At 50.1% G+C, this 9,418-nt stretch overlaps 1 protein-coding gene across 1 annotated transcript in view; it reads right to left on the reverse strand.

Moving 5' to 3' along the window:
• Window positions 1-9,418, reverse strand: part of LOC139419142 (mastermind-like protein 3) — a 224,375-nt gene that overhangs the window by 171,476 nt on the left and 43,481 nt on the right. The gene's annotated exons all lie outside the window — the stretch shown is intronic.

Consider the following 9,418-nt stretch of genomic DNA (forward strand, 5'->3'; position numbering starts at 1 on the left):
ATACCCAGCCAGACCACCGACTGACCACCTACTGACTGCTCATACCGAGCCAGACCACCTACTGACTGCTCATACCCAGCCAGACCACCGACTAACTGTTCATACCCAGCCAGACCACTGACTGCTCATACCTGGCCAGACCACTCACTGACTGCTCATACCCAGCCAGACAACCGACTGACTGCTCATACCCAGCCAGACCACCTACTGACTGCTCATACGCAGCCAGACCACCTACTGACTGCTCATACGCAGCCAGACCACTGACTGACTGCTCATACCCAGCCAGACCACCTCCTGACTGCTCATACCTAGCCACTGACTGACTGCTCATACCCAGCCAGACCACCTACTGACTGCTCATAACCAGCCAGACCACCTACTGACTGCTCATACCTAGCCACTGACTGACTGCTCATACCCAGCCAGACCACCGACTGACTGCTCATACCTAGCCAGACCACCGACTGACTGCTCATACCCAGCCAGACCACCTACTGACTGCTCATACCTAGCCACTGACTGACTGCTCATACCCAGCCAGACCACCTACTGACTGCTCATACCTAGCCAGACCACCTGCTGACTGCTCATACCTAGCCAGACCACCTACTGACTGCTCATACCCAGCCAGACCACCTACTGACTGCTCATACCTAGCCAGACCACCGACTGACCACCTACTGACTGCTCATACCCAGCCAGACCACCTACTGACTGCTCACACCCAGCCAGACCACCGACTGACTGCTCATACCCAGCCAGACCACCGACTGACTGCTCATACCTAGCCAGACCACTGACTGACTGCTCATACCTAGCCAGACCACCTACTGACTGCTCATACCTAGCCAGACCACCGACTGACTGCTCATACCTAGCCAGACCACCGACTGACTGCTCATACCAGCCAGACCACCTACTGACTGCTCATACCTAGACCAGACCACCTACTGACAGCTCATACCTAGACCAGACCACTGACTGACTGCTCATACCCAGCCAGACCACTGACTGACTGCTCATACCCAGCCAGACCCCTGACTGACTGCTCATACCTAGCCAGACCACCTACTGAATGCTCATACCCAGTCAGAACACCTACGGACTGCTCATACCCAGCCAGACCACTGACTGACTGCTCATACCCAGCCAGACCACCTACTGACTGCTCATACCCAGCCAGACCACCTACTGACTGCTCATACGCAGCCAGACCACCTACTGACTGCTCATATGCAGCCAGACCACTGACTGACTGCTCATACCTAGCCAGACCACCGACTGACTGCTCATACCCAGCCAGACCACCTACTGACTGCTCATACCTAGCCACTGACTGACTGCTCATACCCAGCCAGACCACCTACTGACTGCTCATACCTAGCCAGACCACCTGCTGACTGCTCATACCTAGCCAGACCACCTACTGACTGCTCATACCCAGCCAGACCACCTACTGACTGCTCATACCCAGCCAGACCACCTACTGACTGCTCATACCTAGCCAGACCACCGACTGACCACCTACTGACTGCTCATACCCAGCCAGACCACCTGCTGACTGCTCACACCCAGCCAGACCACCGACTGACTGCTCATACCCAGCCAGACCACCGACTGACTGCTCATACACAGCCAGACCACTGACTGACTGCTCATACCTAGCCAGACCACCTACTGACTGCTCATACTCAGCCAGACCACCTACTGACTGCTCATACCCAGCCAGACCACTGACTGACTGCTCATACCTAGCCAGACCACCTACTGACTGCTCATACCTAGCCAGACCACCGACTGACTGCTCATACCAGCCAGACCACCTACTGACTGCTCATACCTAGACCAGACCACCTACTGACTGCTCATACCTAGACCAGACCACCTACTGACTGCTCATACCTAGACCAGACCACTGACTGACTGCTCATACCCAGCCAGACCCCTGACTGACTGCTCATACCTAGCCAGACCACTGACTGACTGCTCATACCCAGCCAGACCACTGACTGACTGCTCATACCTAGCCACTGACTGACTGCTCATACCCAGCCAGACCACCGACTGACTGCTCATACCCAGCCAGACCACTGCCATCTTAAAACACTGAACAGTTGGGGCCAAAAAGGACATGCTGTCAGATTCTGTGAAGTTGTGAGCTAATAAAGATGGCTAACAGGGGGTCACGACAGCGGCAGACAGGATGTGTTCTTCAGACGAGTGCAGATGGGAGGAGAGGAAACCATTATAGACTATTGGGCTGTAGGTCTCCCCTCTATTTCCTCTCTTCACTAGGTCTACCTTCTGACTGTCTCTCTCTCCTGTCTTCACTAGGTCAACCTTCTGACTGTCTCTCTTCCTCTCTCACTAGGTCTACCTTCTGACTGTCTCTCTCTCCTGTCTTCACTAGGTCTACTTTCTGACTGTCTCTCTCTCCTCTCTTCACTAGGTCTACCTTCTGACTGTCTGTCTGACTGTCTCTCCTCTCTTCACTAGGTCTACCTTCTGACTGTCTGACTGACTGTCTCTCCTCTCTTCACTAGGTCTACCTTCTGACTGTCTGACTGACTGTCTCTCCTCTCTTCACTAGGTCTACCTTCTGACTGTCTCTCTCTACTGTCTTCACTAGGTCTACCTTCTGACTGTCTCTCTCTCCTGTCTTCACTAGGTCTACCTTCTGACTGTCTCTCTCTCCTCTCTTCACTAGGTCTACCTTCTGACTGTCTGTCTGACTGTCTCTCCTCCTGTCTTCACTAGGTCTACCTTCTGACGGTCTCTCTCTCCTGTCTTCACTAGGTCTACCTTCTGACTGTCTCTCTCTCCTGTCTTCACTAGGTCAACCTTCTGACTGTCTCTCTCTCCTGTCTTCACTAGGTCTACCTTCTGACTGTCTCTCTCTCCTCTCTTCACTAGGTCTACCTTCTGACTGTCTCTCTCTCCTGTCTTCACTAGGTCTACCTTGTGACTGTCTCTCTCTCCTCTCTTCACTAGGTCTACCTTCTAACTGTCTCTCTCTCCTGTCTTCACTAGGTCTACCTTCTGACTGTCTCTCTCTCCTGTCTTCACTAGGTCTACCTTCTGACTGTCTCTCTCTCCTCTCTTCACTAGGTCTACCTTCTGACTGTCTCTCTCCTGTCTTCACTAGGTCAACCTTCTGACTGTCTCTCTCTCCTCGCTTCACTAGGTCTACCTTCTGACTGTCTCTCTCTCCTGTCTTCACTAGGTCTACCTTCTGACTGTCTCTCTCTCCTGTCTTCACTAGGTCTACCTTCTGACTGTCTCTCTCTCCTGTCTTCACTAGGTCTACCTTCTGACTGTCTCTCCTCCTCTCTTCACTAGGTCTACCTTCTGACTGTCTCTCTCTCCTGTCTTCACTAGGTCTACCTTCTGACTGTCTCTCTTCTGTCTTCACTAGGTCTACCTTCTGACTGTCTGACTGACTGTCTCTGCTCTCTTCACTAGGTCTACCTTCTGACTGTCTCTCTCTCCTGTCTTCACTAGGTCTACCTTCTGACTGTCTCTCTCTCCTGTCTTCACTAGGTCAACCTTCTGACTGTCTCTCTCTCCTGTCTTCACTAGGTCTACCTTTTGTCTGTCTGTCTCTCCTGTCTTCACTAGGTCTACCTTCTGACTGTCTCTCTCCTGTCTTCACTAGGTCAACCTTCTGACTGTCTCTCTCTCCTCGCTTCACTAGGTCTACCTTCTGACTGTCTCTCTCTCCTGTCTTCACTAGGTCTACCTTCTGACTGTCTCTCTCTCCTGTCTTCACTAGGTCTACCTTCTGACTGTCTCTCTCTCCTGTCTTCACTAGGTCTACCTTCTGACTGTCTCTCTCTCCTGTCTTCAATAGGTCTACCTTCTGACTGTCTCTCTCTCCTGTCTTCACTAGGTCTACCTTCTGACTGTCTCTCTCTCCTGTCTTCACTAGGTCTACCTTCTGACTGTCTCTCTTCTGTCTTCACTAGGTCTACCTTCTGACTGTCTGACTGACTGTCTCTCCTCTCTTCACTAGGTCTACCTTCTGACTGTCTCTCTCTCCTGTCTTCACTAGGTCTACCTTCTGACTGTCTCTCTCTCCTGTCTTCACTAGGTCTACCTTCTGACTGTCTCTCTCTCCTGTCTTCACTAGGTCTACCTTTTGTCTATCTGTCTCTCCTGTCTTCACTAGGTCTACCTTCTGACTGTCTCTCTCTCCTGTCTTCACTAGGTCTACCTTCTGACTGTCTCTCTCTCCTGTCTTCACTAGGTCTACCTTCTGACTGTCTCTCCTCCTCTCTTCACTAGGTCTACCTTCTGACTGTCTCTCTCTCCTGTCTTCACTAGGTCTACCTTCTGACTGTCTCTCTCTCCTGTCTTCACTAGGTCTACCTTCTGACTGTCTCTCTTCTGTCTTCACTAGGTCTACCTTCTGACTGTCTGACTGACTGTCTCTCCTCTCTTCACTAGGTCTACCTTCTGACTGTCTCTCTCTCCTGTCTTCACTAGGTCTACCTTCTGACTGTCTCTCTCTCCTGTCTTCACTAGGTCAACCTTCTGACTGTCTCTCTCTCCTGTCTTCACTAGGTCTACCTTTTGTCTGTCTGTCTCTCCTGTCTTCACTAGGTCTACCTTCTGACTGTCTCTCTCTCCTGTCTTCACTAGGTCTACCTTCTGACTGTCTCTCTCTCCTCTCTTCACTAGGTCTACCTTCTGACTGTCTCTCTCCTGTCTTCACTAGGTCAACCTTCTGACTGTCTCTCTCTCCTCGCTTCACTAGGTCTAACTTCTGACTGTCTCTCTCTCCTGTCTTCACTAGGTCTACCTTCTGACTGTCTCTCTCTCCTGTCTTCACTAGGTCTACCTTCTGACTGTCTCTCTCTCCTGTCTTCACTAGGTCTACCTTCTGACTGTCTCTCCTCCTCTCTTCACTAGGTCTACCTTCTGACTGTCTCTCTCTCCTGTCTTCACTAGGTCTACCTTCTGACTGTCTCTCTTCTGTCTTCACTAGGTCTACCTTCTGACTGTCTGACTGACTGTCGCTCCTCTCTTCACTAGGTCTACCTTCTGACTGTCTCTCTCTCCTGTCTTCACTAGGTCTACCTTCTGACTGTCTCTCTCTCCTGTCTTCACTAGGTCAACCTTCTGACTGTCTCTCTCTCCTGTCTTCACTAGGTCTACCTTTTGTCTGTCTGTCTCTCCTGTCTTCACTAGGTCTACCTTCTGACTGTCTCTCTCTCCTGTCTTCACTAGGTCTACCTTCTGACTGTCTCTCTCTCCTGTCTTCACTAGGTCTACCTTCTGACTGTCTCTCCTCCTCTCTTCACTAGGTCTACCTTCTGACTGTCTCTCTCTCCTGTCTTCACTAGGTCTACCTTCTGACTGTCTCTCTCTCCTGTCTTCACTAGGTCTACCTTCTGACTGTCTCTCTTCTGTCTTCACTAGGTCTACCTTCTGACTGTCTGACTGACTGTCTCTCCTCTCTTCACTAGGTCTACCTTCTGACTGTCTCTCTCTCCTGTCTTCACTAGGTCTACCTTCTGACTGTCTCTCTCTCCTGTCTTCACTAGGTCTACCTTCTGACTGTCTCTCTCTCCTGTCTTCACTAGGTCAACCTTCTGACTGTCTCTCTCTCCTGTCTTCACTAGGTCTACCTTCTGACTGTCTCTCTCTCCTCTCTTCACTAGGTCTACCTTCTGACTGTCTCTCTCCTGTCTTCACTAGGTCAACCTTCTGACTGTCTCTCTCTCCTCGCTTCACTAGGTCTACCTTCTGACTGTCTCTCTCTCCTGTCTTCACTAGGTCTACCTTCTGACTGTCTCTCTCTCCTGTCTTCACTAGGTCAACCTTCTGACTGTCTCTCTCTCCTGTCTTCACTAGGTCTACCTTTTGTCTGTCTGTCTCTCCTGTCTTCACTAGGTCTACCTTCTGACTGTCTCTCTCTCCTGTCTTCACTAGGTCTACCTTCTGACTGTTTTTCTCTCCTGTCTTCACTAGGTCTACCTTCTGACTGTCTCTCCTCCTCTCTTCACTAGGTCTACCTTCTGACTGTCTCTCTCTCCTGTCTTCACTAGGTCTACCTTCTGACTGTCTCTCTCTCCTGTCTTCACTAGGTCTACCTTCTGACTGTCTCTCTTCTGTCTTCACTAGGTCTACCTTCTGACTGTCTGACTGACTGTCTCTCCTCTCTTCACTAGGTCTACCTTCTGACTGTCTCTCTCTCCTGTCTTCACTAGGTCTACCTTCTGACTGTCTCTCTCTCCTGTCTTCACTAGGTCTACCTTCTGACTGTCTCTCTCTCCTGTCTTCACTAGGTCAACCTTCTGACTGTCTCTCTCTCCTGTCTTCACTAGGTCTACCTTCTGACTGTCTCTCTCTCCTCTCTTCACTAGGTCTACCTTCTGACTGTCTCTCTCCTGTCTTCACTAGGTCAACCTTCTGACTGTCTCTCTCTCCTCGCTTCACTAGGTCTACCTTCTGACTGTCTCTCTCTCCTGTCTTCACTAGGTCTACCTTCTGACTGTCTCTCTCTCCTCTCTTCACTAGGTCTACCTTCTGACTGTCTGTCTGACTGTCTCTCCTCCTGTCTTCACTAGGTCTACCTTCTGACTGTCTCTCTCTCCTGTCTTCACTAGGTCTACCTTCTGACTGTCTCTCTCTCCTGTCTTCACTAGGTCTACCTTCTGACTGTCTCTCCTCCTCTCTTCACTAGGTCTACCTTCTGACTGTCTCTCTCTCCTGTCTTCACTAGGTCTACCTTCTGACTGTCTCTCTTCTGTCTTCACTAGGTCTACCTTCTGACTGTCTGACTGACTGTCTCTGCTCTCTTCACTAGGTCTACCTTCTGACTGTCTCTCTCTCCTGTCTTCACTAGGTCTACCTTCTGACTGTCTCTCTCTCCTGTCTTCACTAGGTCAACCTTCTGACTGTCTCTCTCTCCTGTCTTCACTAGGTCTACCTTTTGTCTGTCTGTCTCTCCTGTCTTCACTAGGTCTACCTTCTGACTGTCTCTCTCTCCTGTCTTCACTAGGTCTACCTTCTGACTGTCTCTCTCTCCTGTCTTCACTAGGTCTACCTTCTGACTGTCTCTCTCTCCTGTCTTCACTAGGTCTACCTTCTGACTGTCTCTCTCTCCTGTCTTCACTAGGTCTACCTTCTGACTGTCTCTCTCTCCTGTCTTCACTAGGTCTACCTTCTGACTGTCTCTCTCTCCTGTCTTCACTAGGTCTACCTTCTGACTGTCTCTCTTCTGTCTTCACTAGGTCTACCTTCTGACTGTCTGACTGACTGTCTCTCCTCTCTTCACTAGGTCTACCTTCTGACTGTCTCTCTCTCCTGTCTTCACTAGGTCTACCTTCTGACTGTCTCTCTCTCCTGTCTTCACTAGGTCTACCTTCTGACTGTCTCTCTCTCCTGTCTTCACTAGGTCTACCTTTTGTCTGTCTGTCTCTCCTGTCTTCACTAGGTCTACCTTCTGACTGTCTCTCTCTCCTGTCTTCACTAGGTCTACCTTCTGACTGTCTCTCTCTCCTGTCTTCACTAGGTCTACCTTCTGACTGTCTCTCCTCCTCTCTTCACTAGGTCTACCTTCTGACTGTCTCTCTCTCCTGTCTTCACTAGGTCTACCTTCTGACTGTCTCTCTCTCCTGTCTTCACTAGGTCTACCTTCTGACTGTCTCTCTTCTGTCTTCACTAGGTCTACCTTCTGACTGTCTGACTGACTGTCTCTCCTCTCTTCACTAGGTCTACCTTCTGACTGTCTCTCTCTCCTGTCTTCACTAGGTCTACCTTCTGACTGTCTCTCTCTCCTGTCTTCACTAGGTCTACCTTCTGACTGTCTCTCTCTCCTGTCTTCACTAGGTCAACCTTCTGACTGTCTCTCTCTCCTGTCTTCACTAGGTCTACCTTCTGACTGTCTCTCTCTCCTCTCTTCACTAGGTCTACCTTCTGACTGTCTCTCTCCTGTCTTCACTAGGTCAACCTTCTGACTGTCTCTCTCTCCTCGCTTCACTAGGTCTACCTTCTGACTGTCTCTCTCTCCTGTCTTCACTAGGTCTACCTTCTGACTGTCTCTCTCTCCTGTCTTCACTAGGTCAACCTTCTGACTGTCTCTCTCTCCTGTCTTCACTAGGTCTACCTTTTGTCTGTCTGTCTCTCCTGTCTTCACTAGGTCTACCTTCTGACTGTCTCTCTCTCCTGTCTTCACTAGGTCTACCTTCTGACTGTCTCTCTCTCCTGTCTTCACTAGGTCTACCTTCTGACTGTCTCTCTCTCCTGTCTTCACTAGGTCTACCTTCTGACTGTCTCTCTCTCCTGTCTTCACTAGGTCTACCCTTTGTCTGTCTGTCTCTCCTGTCTTCACTAGGTCTACCTTCTGACTGTCTCTCTCTCCTGTCTTCACTAGGTCTACCTTCTGACTGTCTCTCTCTCCTGTCTTCACTAGGTCTACCTTCTGACTGTCTCTCCTCCTCTCTTCACTAGGTCTACCTTCTGACTGTCTCTCTCTCCTGTCTTCACTAGGTCTACCTTCTGACTGTCTCTCTCTCCTGTCTTCACTAGGTCTACCTTCTGACTGTCTCTCTTCTGTCTTCACTAGGTCTACCTTCTGACTGTCTGACTGACTGTCTCTCCTCTCTTCACTAGGTCTACCTTCTGACTGTCTCTCTCTCCTGTCTTCACTAGGTCTACCTTCTGACTGTCTCTCTCTCCTGTCTTCACTAGGTCTACCTTCTGACTGTCTCTCTCTCCTGTCTTCACTAGGTCAACCTTCTGACTGTCTCTCTCTCCTGTCTTCACTAGGTCTACCTTCTGACTGTCTCTCTCTCCTCTCTTCACTAGGTCTACCTTCTGACTGTCTCTCTCCTGTCTTCACTAGGTCAACCTTCTGACTGTCTCTCTCTCCTCGCTTCACTAGGTCTACCTTCTGACTGTCTCTCTCTCCTGTCTTCACTAGGTCTACCTTCTGACTGTCTCTCTCTCCTGTCTTCACTAGGTCAACCTTCTGACTGTCTCTCTCTCCTGTCTTCACTAGGTCTACCTTTTGTCTGTCTGTCTCTCCTGTCTTCACTAGGTCTACCTTCTGACTGTCTCTCTCTCCTGTCTTCACTAGGTCTACCTTCTGACTGTCTCTCTCTCCTGTCTTCACTAGGTCTACCTTCTGACTGTCTCTCCTCCTCTCTTCACTAGGTCTACCTTCTGACTGTCTCTCTCTCCTGTCTTCACTAGGTCTACCTTCTGACTGTCTCTCTCTCCTGTCTTCACTAGGTCTACCTTCTGACTGTCTCTCTTCTGTCTTCACTAGGTCTACCTTCTGACTGTCTGACTGACTGTCTCTCCTCTCTTCACTAGGTCTACCTTCTGACTGTCTCTCTCTCCTGTCTTCACTAGGTCTACCTTCTGACTGTCTCTCTCTCCTGTCTTCACTAGGTCTACCTTCTGA

The sequence above is a fragment of the Oncorhynchus clarkii genome, chromosome 10 (assembly GCF_045791955.1).
Source record: "Oncorhynchus clarkii lewisi isolate Uvic-CL-2024 chromosome 10, UVic_Ocla_1.0, whole genome shotgun sequence".
NCBI lineage: Eukaryota > Metazoa > Chordata > Actinopteri > Salmoniformes > Salmonidae > Oncorhynchus > Oncorhynchus clarkii.